The following is an 18,996-nucleotide window of genomic DNA, read 5'->3' on the forward strand; positions in this document are numbered from 1 at the left end:
TGCATAGTTACTACAAAAAAAAAAAAGCCACGTTCTTTGTAAATGGTTATTTTCCAGCATGCAGGGTTCATCCCAAAACCTCTAACAAAGCAGGATTCCTGCCACTACATTAGTTTACTTAAACATTAAGCCCTTCTTGGACCCACATTTCCTGCTGCTGTCAGGAGGAGCCACGTGAATTTTCAGACAGGGTTTCACCTGCTCCATTGGATGACCACGCACACTACAGTCTGTATGCACAGCTAGCATTACAAACTCAGACCTTGAGAAGGAAAACCCCCAAACATTTATTGTATGAAAAATTGGCCACTCCTGCCTGGAGGGGTTACGCTGCAATGCTCTGCTGTGATGAGGCCAGCTGACAAGCCTTACCCTGATCGCTGCACTACATTAAAAACTTAGAAAAGAAAAGAAAGAAAAAGAGAGTGTTATTTGAGTGCTATGTTCCCTTAAACCTGGGAAACAAACTAGTCTGTACATTGAGGTTAAGTGAAATGGTTCTATGAATTATTTAAAAATAGCTTTTTAGAAACCTCAGCACAGTGTTATTGTGCTAATGCATATGATTCACAGGGTAGAAGTGACCCACTTATTTTCATTGTCCAAAACATGCGAACTGAACAAAACCAACAGGCCCTTAAGTGAAGAACTGTTAAAATGCAAGGGAGTTTCAAGCAGAAGATGTTAAAACTCTGCGCATTTGCCATGATTTCACTGTGCAACATTTCTTGGCTCCTATTTTTAGCAGCCACCCCTGCTCTTGGGGAAGCCCAGTGCTCCTTACACCGCAGCCCCACCAGCTCGCTGCTGGGAGGTTTTGGGCTGGCCTCTGGTGCTCGCTCGGCGCCACAGAGTAGGCACGGTGGCTGCCAGCTCTTGCCCACACGTCTGCGGCTTTGGCCAGCGTCTTCTGCCTACAGAGTCAGGACCCTCCCCATGCTCTGCCTTCATTTGCAGCTGAAGCTGCATCGTTACAGGCTTGCTGCCAGAGAAACATTCTCTAAGAGAGAGTAGTGGGATGCTAGTGATGTGGCCACGGCTGCAGCAGCACCCCATCCTTCTCGCAGGCATAAATTTTTCTGGTGATTCAGCCCTTCTTGCTCGTGCTGGAGAATGGGCTGAGCAAACCTGTTCCCAGGTGCCCCCGAAGACCTGAGCCACAGCCCCTTCATCTTTCCATGAGTCTTAAAGCAGCCACTGGGATGACCTGACAGTTCTCTTGCCTTCTGCACGTATACTCCGTAGGGAGACTTTCCCTAGGGAATTGCTTTTCCTTGAGTTATTTTCAAAGATCCAAACCTTGAACTCCTTGCCCGTAACTTGAATTAGACAGACTCCAGAACATTTTTCTTCAGGTGAGGACTTCTGAGCTCGCAGTTAGCACCAGCCAATACTCATCATTTTCATCATTGTGACAATTAGGCTCTTCTCTATTTTCTGTGGTACTACACGGAGAAATACTATTCCAAAATCCTTCCTTAGAGAAGCTTACAGCCTAGACAACATCATATGGTAGAGCAGAGAAGCAGGCAAGCAAGCTGGAGCTTGATGGACTAGGGGAATTCAATAGGTAAGAGGCAACAGCACTGGCACATACCATAAAATTTCTTTTCATCATAGCAAGCCGTATCAACTAAGCAACTGCTAATCTTCTGATGCTGTTATATATTTGGTCACAAACATGCTTTGGGTACATTATTCGCATTATAAGGACTGCATGCTCTAATTTGCTGTGGTTTGCTTTCTAACTTACAATAGCAGTTGGTCCACTAGATGGCGCTGAATAAGTGCACGCTCTACAAGCAAAGCACAAATTTTTGGAGAGAGCAGCTAACTTTAGTTTTAATGAAATAGGACCGACGTTTTATGAAATCAAACTACAAACAGAAGTAAAATTCAAAACAGGAATATTTTTTCCCCACGACCCTCCCTTGCATTCATCCTCGTTCTGATCTTCAGGAGGGGGACCACACAACTTGGGCTTTGCCAGCTGAATCCTAACGTTCATTTCAGCTAGAGCAGGAAAGCAGTCCTTTTTGGTTCCTCTCTCCCACGGGTGCAAAATTACAAGAGACTCGGAAATCTTTATTCCACTGGTAGCCAGGTTAGTACTCATTCAAATTCCAGGCACTAGTAACTTGAAATTCCGTAACGGCATTTTGCATCACATGGAAAACCAGAAACCGCTCTTTCTGCTAGCAGATATGCTCCGTCATTAGGAAAAAACAAAATAACCCTGTGGGATCTGCAAGGCTGTTCGCTACTGTTCTCTCCTAGGCAGTCGTTTAACCCCTACGAGTTGCTAAGGTAACAAGCATATGCCACCAAATACTTGACAAACAGCCCCAGGAATGTGAATGAAACTGTTTCTGGAAAGGATTTACGTTTGCAGCATTCAGAGCAGGTAATCAATGAATGGCCTGATAAATGGAAAGCCTGGCCTCTGATTTTGAAGAATTCTTTCATCTGAAATGCATTCCTTCAAATGGAAAAAACCCTGCAAAATCATGTCTTGTTGACATAAATTCTGCCTAAACTAAACCATACAGTTTTCTAGGAATTTAACACAGAATGAAAAAAAAAAATAGGTTTTACTTTACATGCAGAGAAACAGTCTTTAGAAAACCACAAAAGGTCCTGCAGTAAAATTTTCTCCTTCCTCTTCTGTAGGGAGAAATCTAGGACATTTAAGGAGTGCAAACAAGTTGAACAACTGCAAACTTTCACAGCAGGAACTGCAGTAATCTTTGCAAAACAACTTTGCAAACCAATACGTTACAAAACAAACAAAAAATCTCAACAAATGTAGAAATTCCTCTTTGTAGCTATTAGATGCATTTGTAAAACGGTGCAATGGAGAGGAAAATGACTGCTTTAACTACAGAATAATGCCTACCATTTATTTTTTATTTTTTGGACATAGACTCCAGCTCATTTGAAGACAGAGAAAATGAAAGAGACTACAAATATGTAACAAATTGTTCCATGCCCTAACAGCACCCTGGGTCAAGGTCAAGGCCCTCATATCTCATTAACTGCAGGAGGGAGCGAAGGCAATTGTAGGGAATAACACAGCAAGAAGTCACCAAACATCATTCCCTGCCCTGGTGCATTTCTGATACAGCTTTCTATGCCTAATTAAGACTTTAACCCGCTCCCCTGCGTGATTTTCAGATGTTGTCTTCTAAAACTGAGGTAGTGTCATTAACAACAACACTAATGCAGAGGCAGGATCTCATCCCACAAGTGCTGGGGGAAGAAGCACTGCTGAACTAGCTATGGGCTATAGGTATACCCCGAGTTAACCCAGCTCACCTTCCAGTTCCCTATATCCAGGTCTGAGAAGGCTGAGGTACCTCCTAACTCATTTCCTCCTCTTTGACCCAGTGCTGAAGAAACTCCACTCGGAGCCAGATGAAACCTTTCTGCATCGGTTCGGACGCGGGAAGAAAGCCGCAGCATCAGGAGGTATTTCAAGTCAGAGAAAGATCCCAGCAGGATGCTGCTAAATTGAGATGACATTTGCTGCTGATGCTATTAATTACGGCACTTTCCACGTCCCTGTGGCAGTGCTAACTGGCATCCTTCTTTGTCCCCCTCTCGGCATGTGTTGCCCAAGGGAAGAACTGAGCAGTTACTACCTACAGACTTGGGTGACAAAACCCAAAATCTGACTAGTTGATCAGAAGCTTAGAGGCAGAGGAGGGGCTATTACTGTTTTCTTTTAGATCTTCATCAAGAGTGCATGATGCAAGTTATAATTTAGACTAATTATTATTTTTTAAATCAGTGGGGTTACATGAGAGGAATGATTAGAAGGCGAATATCTAAAAATCAGGAAAACTGATGTTTTTTTCCAAGGTAACAACAAAAGCTGTAGGAGGTGTGTGGGAAGTTGCCATGTTTTCCACCTCTTTCTTCCATCTGAAATATTGGATGCTTGTCTTGCAGAAACCCCTTTTTGAAGTGCTTAAAGGTAACATTTATAGGAAAATGTAATACAGACCACAGGCTGTTCAAAGACCCTTTAGATGCAAGATTCACCAGAGACCATGAACTTGTGTCCAAAAATATGAGTAGCAGAGGTACTGCCTGAAATGCACCTTCACCTACAGGCTCAGCTGCCTCAAAGTGCAGCTTAATTCCACTCAGTAAAGCAAACGACATTTGGGAAACTGAGCCTCCCTCAACACCTCAGAGTCCACCAGTTTAACTGATGCTTTATATGCACAAAGACATTCTACCTTTTCCTTCTGCACCTGATTTTTTTACTGCTGATGCTCCTGACCCTGAAAGGTTCAGCAATGATGCTTCCCATTACACTTCCTCAGGAGCAAGGTCTCAGAAGACAGCAGGACACCGGTGCCTATGCTATTGGCATGCTCGTAGGCAGAGGAGGTCAATTCACATCTTCCAGAATAGAAGTGTCCAAAGCAAAGAGCTATTGTGTTATTTAGTGCCTACTTCAGAAACTGCCAGTTAAATTTGGCACTCCAAATCTTTAGTTGAGATTTCGTCCCTCTCAGCTTATCTCGAAGTAGCCCAGGTTAGCTCGTATGTAATACATTGTGGGAGGCTAAAAAGATTTGCCTAATGAAATACAGATTCTATTACGTTGCTTGTTATCAGCTCTGAAGTAGCCACAGGCACACTTTTCTTTCTGCCTTCCCCTCCATTTCCTAATGGGATTTCAGGTACATAGCTATACATGGGTCTTCTTGAGCATCCATTTAGGTACCGGCCAGGAAATGTCAGTACTTCACAAAGACGGTAATTGCAAGTTCTTGAGACCAGAAAATTGCCTTTTATTAACAGAGTTTTATTCTATTGACAAAGCAGTATTTGAATGACAGCCGGGTGTTGGTGCAATGCAAAAGGTATGAGCAAAAACTGTCCAGCTTTGAATGAGTTGGGACTTGGCTTCCTGTCCCAACTGTTTGTTGATGCTGACCTTTAACATTGAAAACTAATTTTCATTTAATTACAAGCACTATTTAGAAAGAAAATTAAGAGAGTTCACAGAATGGTTAAGGTTGGCAGGGCCCTCTGGAGGCCATCTGGTCCAACCCTTGCTCACTAAGGTACACCCACAGCAGGCTGCCCAGGCCCACCTCCAGGTGGCTGTTGAAGATCTCCATGGAGGAGACTTCACCGTTTCTCTGGGCAGCCTGTGCCAGTGCTCTGTCACCTGCACAGCAAAGACATGCTTCCTGATGTTCAGAAGGAACCTCCTGTGCTCCAGGTTGTGCCCACAGCCTCTTGTCCTTGCACTGGGCACCACTAAGAAGAACCTGGCTCTGTCCTCTTTGCACCTCCCCTTCAGGTATTTGTACACGTTGATGAGATCCCCTGAGCCAGTCCCTGAATCATCTTGGTGGCCCTAATGCTGGACTCTCCAGTAGCTCCACTTCTCTTTTGTACTAGGGGTGCAGGACTGGACCCAGCACTCCAGGTGTGGCCTCATCAGCACTGAGCAGAGGGGAAGCATTACCTCCCTGACCTGCTGGTGGCACTCCACCTAGTGCAACCCAGGACACTGCCAGCCTTCTCTGCTGCTATGGCACGTTGCTGTCTCATGTTCAACTTGGTGTCCACCAGCACCCCCAGGTCCTCTTCTGCAAAGCTGCTTTCCCCCAGCTCAGCCCCCAGCCCATACTGCTGCATGGAAGTTGGACTCTTCAGATAGTACTCAACTTCCAACTACTTTTCTCCTCTCCCTTTTCTTTGCCTGGCAGAAAGTCACTTTTTCAGAAAAACATGCCACAGAAAACATGGGATGCACTTTAGGAGGTCAAAAGACTGATTAAACAAGGAAAAAAAAAAGAAAAACAGCTTGCGTTATCAAAATTCACACACATGACAAACCCTGTTTGAGATTGGTGGGTATGATCGTTCCTTATTTTGTAAGTTGGGCATCAAAACACAGAAGCAGGGCAAACACTTCAAGAAAATTCAAACACTGATTATCTTCATCTTACATATATGATTAAGAGCAAGCGTGTGTTTGTGGATGTTATCAGGTTATATAAACAGTATATTTCCTACCTCGCCTTGTTTAAATAGTGAAAAAAATCTACACACCGGTGACTAAGAATATTACTTACAGGAGAGTTGTCAGTATTATTAAAGATGGAAACTAACTTCACAAAAACATATCCAGAAGTATTTAATGAAATATGCTTTTAAAACAACGTAACAGAACTTGCTGAAAGGTTTCTTGCACTTCATCACAGCATTCTTTCAACATTTTCTCATCCCTGAACAATATTAGAGTTCAGGCAATTTTAACACCAAAGGACAAAAAAAAAATCCTTTATCATCTTCTAAGCACTGATGTAATGGACAGCAATTACCCTTTGGAACCATCAGTGCTTACTTGAGCTCTGTGAAGATGTGAAATAACTGAATGGGAATGCACATTCATCTTTTTTCTTTTTTTTTTTCTTTTTTTTTTTTTCTTTTGGCAAGACCCAACTCAAAACATGGTTTCTACTCTGGAAGATGTTAAATTTCCTTTTTGACAAGCTGGTCAAAGAAACACCTACTTAACTAAAGATACAAGCTGTCAAACCCAAACAGGCACGCTTATGTGCTTAACACTAATTTTGGCAAGTCCAAAGGCAGATTAGGGAGGTGGGGTTTGGCACCCAGCAAACCAAAGCCATCAGGCAGTACTGAACAGGGAACAGGCAGAGTAGTTAACATTAGAAACACTGACAGCACCAGAGCTGGAGAGCACCAAATATCAACATATTTCAGGTATCATTACCCTATACAAAGCAGTATGCTTGTTGAAACATTCAGAAGTTTTCCTTATAAAGGGGGAAAAATACTAAAGAAAACATGTCAACATTTATGATGGGTAAGAAAAATAAAACTGAAAAATTAATAGCTGTGAAAAGGGTGGTAACGGGCTCATGCTTTATCTGAAATCACATCTTGCAAGTTGCACTGCAAAAGTTGTGCGTGGCTGGGAAAGTTGGGCGGGATTTTTGTTTTAAGCCAGCAAGTGTGAACACACACCCCAAATCACTCTTTACATCTTTGAACTTTTAAAATGTTGTCAAGCTATGACCGCTAATAACTAATATTGTTCTCCTGGTTTCAATTTCTATATAAATCATTCAAATGGTTTCCTTCTCAGTACAAAGAGACCATCTATAACTTGCTCAGATGACCTGTTACATCTGACCAAGGCTGCGCGGGCTCCATCGTGTTGCCAACAGAGAAACCCCCGGCCACCTCCTCCATCTCAGGGCAGGAGGAGGAAGGACAACACGTGCTTCTCACTGGTATTTCACCCTGCAGTTCAGCCAGTCGTGCACATCATGGGAACCACAGTTTTATTCAGCTATCACTATACTTATACATGCATACAGCTTGGCTTTCTGTGTAACCTTACGGGTGAGCTCAAGACTGGGACTTCCATGAGTTTAGGTAGAATAGTCATGCAAAATCCCACCGAGCACTTCAACCACAATTTTCAAAGTCCACACAGGACTCTGGGTGGCACCTAACTGCTGCTTATCTCACTGAGGGCTATTTCTGTGCTGAGATTTCAAAACTTCCAGCTGCTTCAGTACTTGGGCAGCAATTTTCCCCACCTCCCACACCAGAATACAGCTTTCCTATCTGCATGTTCCCTTTGTGCAAGCTTTGTTTGTGGCTTGGTTTGGAATGATTGTAGCGCAAGCTTTTGAGAAGTTTGAGGGAAATTTCAATCTGCAAGGCAGAAGTCTTAGAAAGTTGTGTACATCCAGGGGCAGACAGCTTTGCAGAAGATGCTAGTGTGCAGTTTACAGGGCTATCATTACAGTGAGTTTGCCTTAGCGATGTTCACACTGAGCACTCCTCTGAACATTTTATATCATCACTGGAGAACGTACAGAAGAAAAGCTTCTTCAGCCTGAATGTACCAAAACTCCTAGACTGCTTATATTATTATAATAATTCTAAATAAACTTTGTCATTTTAGGAGCTTTTAATATTATATATAAGGCAATGATCATGGCAGTAATCATAAAAACATCAAAACATTTCTAGAATTTTTGATAGGTATGCAAAAGAAATTTGTGCATAGCCATCGTCTCTTAAAATTTGAATATTCCTCATTAAGTGACAAGGATAATGAATTTAAAGTAAAGCATACACTGCTTTCCAGGTCAGGTAAGCTTTGAAACTACACACAAAAGCATTAGCATCTGCAAAGCTTGAGATCAAATGAGTAGTTCAAAGCTCAGCAACCAATGCAAAACGCTCTGCAAAATTATTAGCATCTACACACAAGCCTTCCTACAGCTCCACCCCAGCCATTGCCACAGCACCCAACTCCAAGAAGGCAACGTATATTTCTAAGACCAGAAGCTCTGAAACTTGACCAGCAAGGCTCTGGTTTGCTTGGGAGTAGTAAGCGCATCTCTGCTTTTTAATCCAGCCCCTTTGAAATCAAGAAGACCCCAAAATCTACTACAGAACTGGAAGGAAATCCCATGAAAGACACCACTGCCTTTGTACTGCATGGGATAGCAAAATTTCTTTTTGAAGAGAAAGCCCTAAGCTTTCCAAAGCTAATCCAAAACTAATCACATTTGTTCTACAGATTTGTGGGTCTAAATTTTCAAATTCCTTGAGTAAATCTTACAGGCTTAATAAATTACATATATATATATACTGTAAGCAGGTAAAACATAGTGTAATCCAAGCAAGTATCTACAAATACAGCATAGGGAAAAGAGAGATACCTACGTAAAAATCCTGAATTAGCATAAGGCTAGCAGAAACAATATTTCTACACGATCTGGATGGAATCATGCTGAAAGACAACATTGGCAAGTTGCAGTCAGAAGTAAAACAAAAAACAAGAAAAAAACACCATACAGTGCAAAAAGCTACTTTTTCACAATTGAAGCTTCAGCCGAAAGACCACTGCTAATGACTCACTTTGATGACAACTTTTACAGTAATTTCAGACCCTGAGAACAGACAGTTATGAGAACAGACAGTTCTCATAACTCAAAGGAAGACAGAAGATGGCCAACACATCTTGATACTTCTGTTCAAGAGGTAGCCACGAATACCTGTGGTTTTACTTATTTTTTTCTTTTAAATATCCTAGGAATTTGAAAATTACTAAAATAGTTACCAACATATGGTGTGCTTTTTTTCATTTTTTCATTTTTTTTTTGAAAAAAGTATTCCAGCACATCTGTCAAGGCAGTGAGTTGTAGTTTAACAAGGGCTGATGATACAAGCTGTTTGCAAAGAGATGAGCAGCAAAATGGGGAAAAATAGTTCCTGCGTCAATACTGCAGTAAGTTTCAACTTTAAAGGGTACATCTATTTTGGCAGTGGAATCAGCAAAGCCCCTTTATTTTGATGAAACCTCTTCTTTCTGAGGTTAGCCTCTGATTGTTCCCCCAGCATACTTCTTCTCTGCTTCTCAGCTGCCCTTCCAAAACACTCTCCTATTTGATGAAACTACTCCAATTATTTTTCATCTTCTTGTTATGCTAGTCAGCAATGCTGTCAAGTATCCAATAGCGTAAAGGGGCTTAGAAGTTTCTATTAAGTCACAGAAAACCTGTAGCTCAAAAATAACTATCTAAAATCCCCTGAAATCCTGTGTTAAAAAAAAAAGGCAAAAAAAAAAAAACCAAAAACAACAAAAACACCAAGAACAAGAAAAAATAAAAAACAACAATAGAAAGTGTACTAAATAAAGAGCTGGCCCTCTTGCTTTTTCATAACCTGATATTGACAGTGGGGATCAATATACCCACAGGCTAATACTGCAGAAAAAGCACCTAATTTATACATAAATGCTGAATAAAAAGCTAAACAGCGTATGTTTTCCATATCAGAACTATGAGAGATTTTGTTTTGGTACTCCAAGAGTATATTACCCTGTCATCCTAGATTTGTAGTCAATGTCAAGCTGGCAGCACACCAACGGAGAAGGAGGCTGGACTTCTGCCTCCTGCACCCTCCTCCTTGCTTGTGCTGCTTGGCTGTAGAGAGAAGCTCTGGAAACGTGGCTGTACTGAAGCTGAGATGGGAGAGCAGACAGCAGCAGGGGCCAAACCCGCCGGCTCCTTCCAGGGGCACATGGAAGTGAACCTGCTGTTTCTTGTACATGCCACGTTTGGGCTTCCTTCCTACCACGTGGCCGGGACTTTGTTGCACCCAACCATTAACCTCTTCTCATTGGCCTGCACGGGATCACACCGATGAGAAGAAGCAACTGCAAGACTGCAAGGAAGCAGTCACTGCATCTCGCTTGGTCAGCTACTGTTTGTGGAGAAGTGCAATCGCTGTACCATGCCACGACTTCACCGTTACCACCTATCAACAAAACACAGGTAGTGCACCAGCGTCCCTGACCCAGGGTGCTCCTTTCCAACTATAGAAAACACAGGAAAACAGGTTTTTGTTCATGTGTCCACATATGTTAATAAAGTACACACTAGCTTGTCTACGTACAAGCTAGCACATCCCTTCAGATTTTAGTCTGTGACTATCCATAAACAGGTAAGAGTACAAAGAGCAGATGGGCCTTCCATTTTTTTTTATTTTTTTCAGGAGTTATGCACTAAGGAATGTATGCCTTTTGCAGTAAGTTCCAACTCTTCCATCAAAACAATGGTAAAATAGTTCAAATGAGCCCCTAGCTTTGGAAAAGCAGCCCATAAGCATACTTTTCCTTCTCCTGGGATCAGCCAGGTGCGAGGATGCACACACAGACTGCAGCATCATAGAAAATTCTGACCCTGAAGCCACCTGCTCCCTAACAAACACACGGAGGGCTCACGGCCACGTTCATACAGCCAATGGCAGCATTGACGCTGGTTGTTTCTTCTCACTCGCCTTCTGTGCCTTCTCTACTTCCACTTCAGAGAAAGTAGTGTGCTTAACATACCTCAGGCTGGGCAGTTCAGGTAACAGAATTATCTGTACCTCCCACTCTAAACGTAAATAAAAATATTGAGCTTCTTAGTAAGCAACAACTTATTAAAAATTTATATTTTACAAAAAACGTACTCTCCAAAACATATAAATATTTCTTACATTCCCTTAGGCATGAAAGAACCTCAAGAGAAAATCAACGTACTAGAAAACAAATCAGAGGATCATTTTTGCAAAGAATGAGCAAAAACAGAGAACAATAAATAACTGACCAGATTAATGAATAGTAAACAAATGCAATGGAAAATATTAGGAATTATGAGAGAAAATGTAACAAGAAATTAGAAAAATTAATGCAGTTAAATCAATGTCACTGTAATCCTTTTAAGCAAAGGAACCGCGACAACAGCCACAGCTCTAAGCCAATTTTCTTGTCTGAATTTTCTGTTTTCTGTCTACAGTCCTCCTTATGGGAAGAGGCACTTCCCTTCTGCCTGTCTAGGATCCTTCCATGTTGAAAATTAATGCCTGACAGTTTTCATGAATCTTTTTTTTTTTTTTTTAACCATGCTTGTTGTTCCTCTACTTCAAATCATGGTTTGCTCTGATATGTAATCCTGAAACAAAGAAAAAGGACAGACATCTACTATTTTGCATGTTCCAAATCTGCAAACCTCACCCTCGTATTATCAGTGCATTCACCTGGGCATTTGCTTACTCATGCAAAACTGTCATCCCAACTGCTGTTGGCTTGATGTCTGGTAGCAGCATCCTGCTCTACAGCACAACAGGGTTTTGAGCCAGCAGAGAAGAATCTAGGTGGAAAAGGCATCATTTTGGCTCCTCTTTCTTACTCAGAGCTCTAAAGCACTTGCAAAAGCTGTAACAGTACTGGTGCAATAATAATCCCTTACACCCCAATAAGTAGGATATAAAACATTTGGTTAATGCAAGTTTGGCAACTTCCAGAAGTATATGCTGTAACTTCCCATGATGCTTTGCTGAGGCAGTCACCTGAAATCAGGTATGCATATGAAAATGAGAAGAATATTTTTACTAACTACCCCTCAACAAGGCTGAGGGGTCCTCAGCTACTTAACAGGCAGTATCCTGCAACACTTACATACTACAGTCTTATTTGCCAAACCTGCTGCTTGATGTTTTTAGCAGTGTTTACTCCCAAAGCAACGAGCTAGATCCAACCAGCTGAACCAACCACAATCTGTGAATAACATGTACAGAGTATTGTTTTATGTGAATGAGCTCTGTTTATTTATGGTGAAAAACAAGCATTAAACACCTCAAAAAAAAAAAGTCTCACAGAACTCACAGCTTTAAAAGGCATAGATGAAAGACAGATTTATCCTTCCATAGCTTGGGGTGAGTTGAATAAGCTGTATCAGCTGTAAACAGTAAACAGTAAATGTCCAGCAATTGGTAAATGGAAAGTTTCTGTTTTATGTTCATCAGGTGGCTCTGGTTCAGTGGAAAACCCCCTAGTTGATGATAGGCTTTTGGCTGCTACATCTGTTTTCCAACTGCATTCCCTACTGATAAGGTAGATGACAAAGCGACACAGATGACATTAATATAGCCTCAGTGGAATCATCAGCAGGTCTTTGTTACCTAGAGACAAGACCTATCATTTCACTGATGGCACAATAACATAGGTGTGAGGGGGGAAAAGCTCATTGAAAGTATAATGTGATAAATCCTTATGATTTATGCTAAAATAAGTGACTGACAGCTCCTTTGAGGCTCTCTTTAGATTTAATGGGCTCCTCACAGACACAGCTTTTTAAATTTCACAGATGCCTGTAGCCAGCCCTGGTACTGGCAACTGTCTGCTGCTGAAGGAGGATGAGCTGAAACAGATGTGCTCTTTCAGTAACAGGAGAAAACAGCAGCACCTTTATCTCTAAAGTTTTGTCTTTGCCTGTCTTAACCAGTATCCTGAAAATTAACAGGCGTGGCAGCAGCACAAACAAACTACATAAAAATTAAATAGTCAACATTACACAGACTCTTATTCAATAGTGAAACATAAATGCACTGATCTGCAAATACGGAAGGCTAGTGTGATTTCACTGCCTATCATTTCTATTTGCGGAGACTACTGACGTGCAATGGTATGAAATGCTGCCAAATACTGGGGTCTGTTTCAACCCTGTATGTATTCACATATGTACATGCATATGTAAGCTAGCATCTGATGTGCTGTTAATTTTCTTCAATGTGTGATTTCTGTATTGTTTTGACAAAAAAAACTACTTAAAACAATGCTGTGTATATAAAAATGCTGAAAAGGACCACTCAACTGCAGATCTGATCTGGCTGACAGGCTGATGGTGTCAAATGATTTTCCAATATAACATAACAGCATATATGTACTAGCCAGTTATTGAATAAATTGCTGTAATATGTTTCAGCTGCCCACTGGAGAAAACCATGAAAGGTTAGAGAATGCAAAATAAGGTTCCTATTTATTTATTTATTATTAATATACAATTTACTTTCCGGATTTTCCAACTGCAGACATTGCTTCTGCCAATACAGTGTTGCTATTAAGTTTAAAAGCAGCAGCATGTAAGGCCTATCTTTAGTCCCCAAATAGGTACCAAAGAGTTACTAGAAGTGTGTGGAAACAGAAATAACATAGAAGTTCAGTCTTTTAAGTACTTATGCACATATTTATCTTCAATAACAGATAGTCCCACAGCATGAAGACTGGGGCACAACACAGCAGTGCTGTTACTAGAAAACAGTTATGCTGAATAGGTCTCTCTCCCAGTTATTACATATTGGGGTAGCCTCTTGAAACTCCAAGGACAACATTTATAAGATAATACAGAGGCACTAACAACCAATTGCTCAAAGACCTCATCCAGACCCAACCTTTGTGTAGCCCTCTTTCAAGGCACCTGAGGAGCCACTGCTGTTTCCAGCATAACCCCAATGCAATGAGCTCCCCAGCTCCAGGCTTGCACCGTGTGCCTCAGCCTCAGGTAAAATCCCATCCATGGCTTGCAGGAAGAAAAATGTTGGCTGTTGGTGTAATACACTGCACTGGTTTTAGGGAACATGTTCGTTACGTGCCACTAGTTTTGACATAGTTTGACATTCCTGAACAGCAGCAGTGGAAGTGATAGCAACTGCACAGAGTTGAACGATTTTGATTTGAACACCTGAGTAAACAGCAATTTCTCTGAAGTAGCCAGCCTTACATACATGGCTTCCCATGCAGCATGGCCAAGCATATATGCTGTCATTGCAACTCTGTAAAAACACATCTTGGTCACTGCCAAGTTGGCCATCTCCCCTTAAGACCAATCAGAAACTCCTTGTAGAGAAGACTATTGACTTTTAGTTAGCATGACAGCTTCTCTAGTGCATTATGCTCTTGTAAACTGCATTAATGCACTACTGCACTTCTAAGTACAATTTGACGTGATGTTCTGACCTACATATTGGGGCCATTACCAATTTCCTTATCTAGGCACTGCTGCTGTCCATACCACTTTTCCCTGAGGAAACACACAGAAGACTGAGTTGCCATTTTGATTCTTTGCAGAAACTTTTAGGTGTACACTGCTAGTTACCCATTTCTAGACATGACCGTGTATTCAGAATGCTACCATGGTGCAACAACCACAGATGGCCCGGTGTTTGTGGTGCAGCATGCATGTTGGCCAAGCCAATGAGCCACCGTGGTGCTAGGCTGGAGCAGATCTGCTGCTTGAGGGCAGAGCCTTTGTGCAAATCTTCATGGTGTTGTACCACCAGACAAATGAGAAGAACCTTACTTCTTTCATAGAAGAGAGGCATGTCACCTTGTGTTTTCTGCAGAGAAGCAGTACTCTCAAGGCCCGGCAAGGGACTGCTTCAGCTTTGGACGCAAACTCAAAGCATGCCTGAGTGGTGCAGCCACGCTGTGGCCCTTGCAGCTCTCAGGCCTGAGGACATTCATGTAGGCCCCGCAGACCCCAGCCACCGCTGGGCCTCGGGTCCCTGGCAGCAAACACCCCCCACTGAACAAAAGCCTCCTTTCTCTACCTCACACCACCGCCAAGTGTTTGGGGGGTGCTGATGGAACTGGCAGTGGGGTGGAAAGCCTGGCCCCCAAAGACAAAAACTTGTCCTTCTGTCTTTTGTGAGGAAGCAGGTCAATCTCTCATAGTCTCCAGCTTCTGTAGAAAACACGCATTAATTATCACACTTTTTTAATGCTGTTATACCTAATTATTCTGAAGAAACCCTGAAAACTAATTATTGGTTCTGGAATCTTTTTTCTTTTTGGAGCCAGATGGTGCCCTCCCTGAAATACCAAGGCTAGAGAATTATTTATGTGAGCTCTGACCATGTCTGAACAGCCTAGGGAATGATGTATGTTTTTAATGCCCTGATACTGACAACAGGCCTTTTTACTCTAAATTAATAGGAAACAAATGTCGCACAGCAAAGACAAGAGTGACTTTGCAAAGTTTTATTCCTTAGAAGTTGCCTTTTTTAAGACTGGTGTCCTCGCAAAAACACCAATATCTGCTTGTGTGAAAGAGAAGAGGGATGCCATGACACATGCATGCTCTGGCCTGTGTGGGCATGAGGGGGAAAAAAATCAACACTATTTGCAATAAGGTATCTAATTTTAGGTTGGGTTTAACTGGATCTCTGTTAAAAAAGGAAAATACACAAAAATCAAACAATAGGCTGATTTGCTTTGTTTAACCTACAAACCTGGGCCTTCACAAACAGCACTTTGAAGTACCTTTCTAAAAGAGGTCAATAAAAGCCTAAAAATCCCAGGCTTCCTACCTGTATAGTACTGTTTTCATCAGTGAATCTCAGTGTACTCTGCCATGGACATAACTGCTACTGTACTTGTTTTAAAACAGCAAAACAAAGGGCCACCAAACCCAACACCATGCCCACCAAGGGTGAGGAGGGCTGCCAGCTGCAGCACAGCCAGGACCAGCACGAAGAAGCAACAGGCAGCTGGCACAAAGCAGCTTTGAACTGAGTGACAAAATACCAAGCTACAGGGTTATGAGAGCGTTTCAGTTTTAGCATTCACATTATGCCCTCTGCATTATCCTAAGATACCATTTAATACGCATCATGCCTCGTTTTTTAGGTTCAAACAACAAGAAGCCCCTACAAGTAGCTTCACACCTGAACCTGCCTTCTGTGCTCCAACAGCCACTCCAAACAATATTTTTCCTTCCTAGACAGTCCATATAAGTATCTGAAATTGGCTGCTGCAGTAATGAAATTAGTCCAACATAAAATTAATATCCCTCATAGCTGTTTAAAAAAAATACCTCTCATTATTATAAGTATTCTACAATCAAAACAAGGCACCTTAAATCAAGCTGAATGCATTTGAGTAGGTTTTCATTATCTACATTTATCTTAGGTACATGGCATTTCTTTCTCATTAAATTGCAATATGAGGCATCTTGTACATATAAAAATATGAAAACATATTTTCTTCTCAAAATGACTAAAATGTGATAAATGCCCACTCAATACTTCCCTTGCCTTGATGTTTCCCAGAGAGTACCACATGGCTAGTCTGAATCCCTCAACAAGAGGTTTCCTGAATTCAAAACTAATTTTATTTGGCAACTCCTTTTTTAGAAAATTAAATTTCCATAACATAGTTTAAATTATCTTCTATCTAACAACGCAGTGTTTGTTGGTTTTTTGTTTGTTTGTTGTGTTTTTGTCATAAGTACAAGCAAGCTCTTACACATTTGTCATTTTCATCTGTAGAGGTAAATTCTTTAGTTTTTAGAACTAATGGCAGTATCATTTTCTAACACAGCATTACTGCGCATCATTAATAATTTATTATCTCATACATGGTCCCATGCATCCCCTATATCTCATGGTATTAGGCACTCCAAGGATTTGGGGTATGTAGTCATCTCTTTCTTAAACAGCTGTGCAATCTAAGAAAGAAAAATAAAGGAGAAGAAACTTATTGTCACTGCAACACAATGCTCCAGTGAGCGGCAGACACCAGGCAAGCAGTGTTTGGCAAGATTATTTTGGGTTCGATTGTCCACAGTTCTGCCACGAAGATCATCCTTCTTAGGATTTGTCTTCCAGACAAACCAAAGAAAGGAATTCAACAGCTAAAGGCTCTTCTGAAGAAACCAGTTTATACACCCAAACAAAATGCAGAATTCTGAATTTGTCCTGGATTTCACACCAGGCTGAAATAACTTTTTATTTCTCAGGATGGATACAATAGCTACAACAGTAATAGCTATTACTATTTAATTCCACTTCAAAGAACAAAGTGTTTTGTCATATTAGGATACTTCTGTACTCCTAAAAATAACTGGAATATTGTTATCATGAAACCTAGTTTAGACATGGTGGAGGTTTTTCTTTTCACCTAAAGCAAATGAAGCTCATATGATTGCATTGCTTGTGGATACCCCACAGGTAGCCAATGGGTTAGAAACTCGACAACCTAAACGTACGTTCTACAGAAAAATAAGAGAGACCTCACTCTCAGAAGTTTCATGAGCTCGAGAAGGAAAAATAAATACATAAAAAGGATAAAATAAATATATATATATATAAAAAAAAAAGTTGACAGGCTACCAGAGCATCCACCCTGCAGAGAAGTTTCAGAGGCTTCCGGGAGGTGACAAGCTTCCACCACAACCTGCTTTGTCTGCATAGGACCCACCAAGGGGCATAAGGACATGGAAAAATAGCCATCACAAGGCTCCACTGCCCCTCATTTACTTGGTTACCTCTTTGCACCTCACCTGGTGCCAGCTGCCACATTGTACAGACAAAACTCTCAGGGAAGAAGGTGAACGGGGATTTTACAAGTGTAATGGAAAGACTGTGGAGAGGTACTGGAAAGTATCAGCCCCACCGATACTGGAAAAAGTCAGCAAGTTGAAATGTAAGAGAGGTCTGCAAACACCCTTAACAGACAAAGTGAACTACGATTGTTGCCCCCGTTTTCTATCACCAGCAATTAAGGAACATGTTTGTAGACTGTTCTAGCACGAACGCCACTTCATTAAAACTACTACTTGAAAAGTGAGCAGTTTTGCCATTGTATGCTTCTCAGATATTGCAGTAAAAACAAACCAAAAAATATGTAAAATTCCAGAGAGCATTGGCAATATAAACAAAGAGCAACAAAATAATAGGAGAAAAGGGTCTTCTGCCTCCAAAATGACGTTCAGGCAATTCAGTGGGTGTAGCAGAATTGATGCATCAAGGCACAGTCCTAACTAATCTTACAGAAGCAATTCTAATTAGGCAGGAAATGAAGAATCGTCCCTTTCAAGCTGGCTGAAAGAACAGTGGATTGATTTAAATCAAATCACTGATTTTAATCATGGATTTAAATCAACCAAGCAGGACACCTTGATTTAACTCATCTACTTTAATCTTGTACTTTTTACTTTTTTCCTAATGAAAGCTCATTCATTTTGTTAAGATAACATCAAGAATTGTAAAAAGCACATACTTTATGTTAAAATGGATTAAAAAAATGTATCCTCACTAAACGTTGATTCTTTGTGATTACAAAGCCTGAGCTAACCTAAAGGTTGTTTGTTTTTTTCTTTGTTTCAGAGTTAAAAAGCATCACTTTTTAAAAAAATCAATCACATTTGAAAGCTCATACAAGAACCACATTGAATGTTAATTATTTTAGAGACTGTAGAAGAATTAGGCCTTCATAAATATAAAAGATTTCAACTTAATTTTCTTCTAAAACCTTTCAGATAAAATGCTCCAAACCTACATCATCATAGAGTTCTATCTATTTGTGCTGAAGAACATTAGACTGCAGTGAAAGGTTATTCAATGAGGTTAATTTCATTATTCTTATAATGATGACCACATTATTTAAAGACACCTACCAATTGTATAAATCCCTACATTAGCCAGCAGCATCTTAAGAAATGTACAAGATACTACTGTGGCTTTCATTAACAAAAAAATAAAGAGGAAAGTGATAGTAGGATCACAATGCTGAATGTGAGAAACAAAACCAAATTAGATGCTACCTGGAAAAAAGAAAGCTTCACAACATAATGTGGGGAAAAATAACTC

General features: G+C 40.9%; 1 protein-coding gene across 3 annotated transcripts in view; it reads right to left on the reverse strand.

The window, feature by feature from the left end:
* ALCAM (activated leukocyte cell adhesion molecule) overlaps nt 1–18,996 on the reverse strand; it is a 117,769-nt gene that overhangs the window by 35,029 nt on the left and 63,744 nt on the right. The window lies entirely within an intron of this gene.

Source organism: Cygnus atratus, chromosome 1, assembly GCF_013377495.2.
Source record: "Cygnus atratus isolate AKBS03 ecotype Queensland, Australia chromosome 1, CAtr_DNAZoo_HiC_assembly, whole genome shotgun sequence".
Lineage (NCBI taxonomy): Eukaryota > Metazoa > Chordata > Aves > Anseriformes > Anatidae > Cygnus > Cygnus atratus.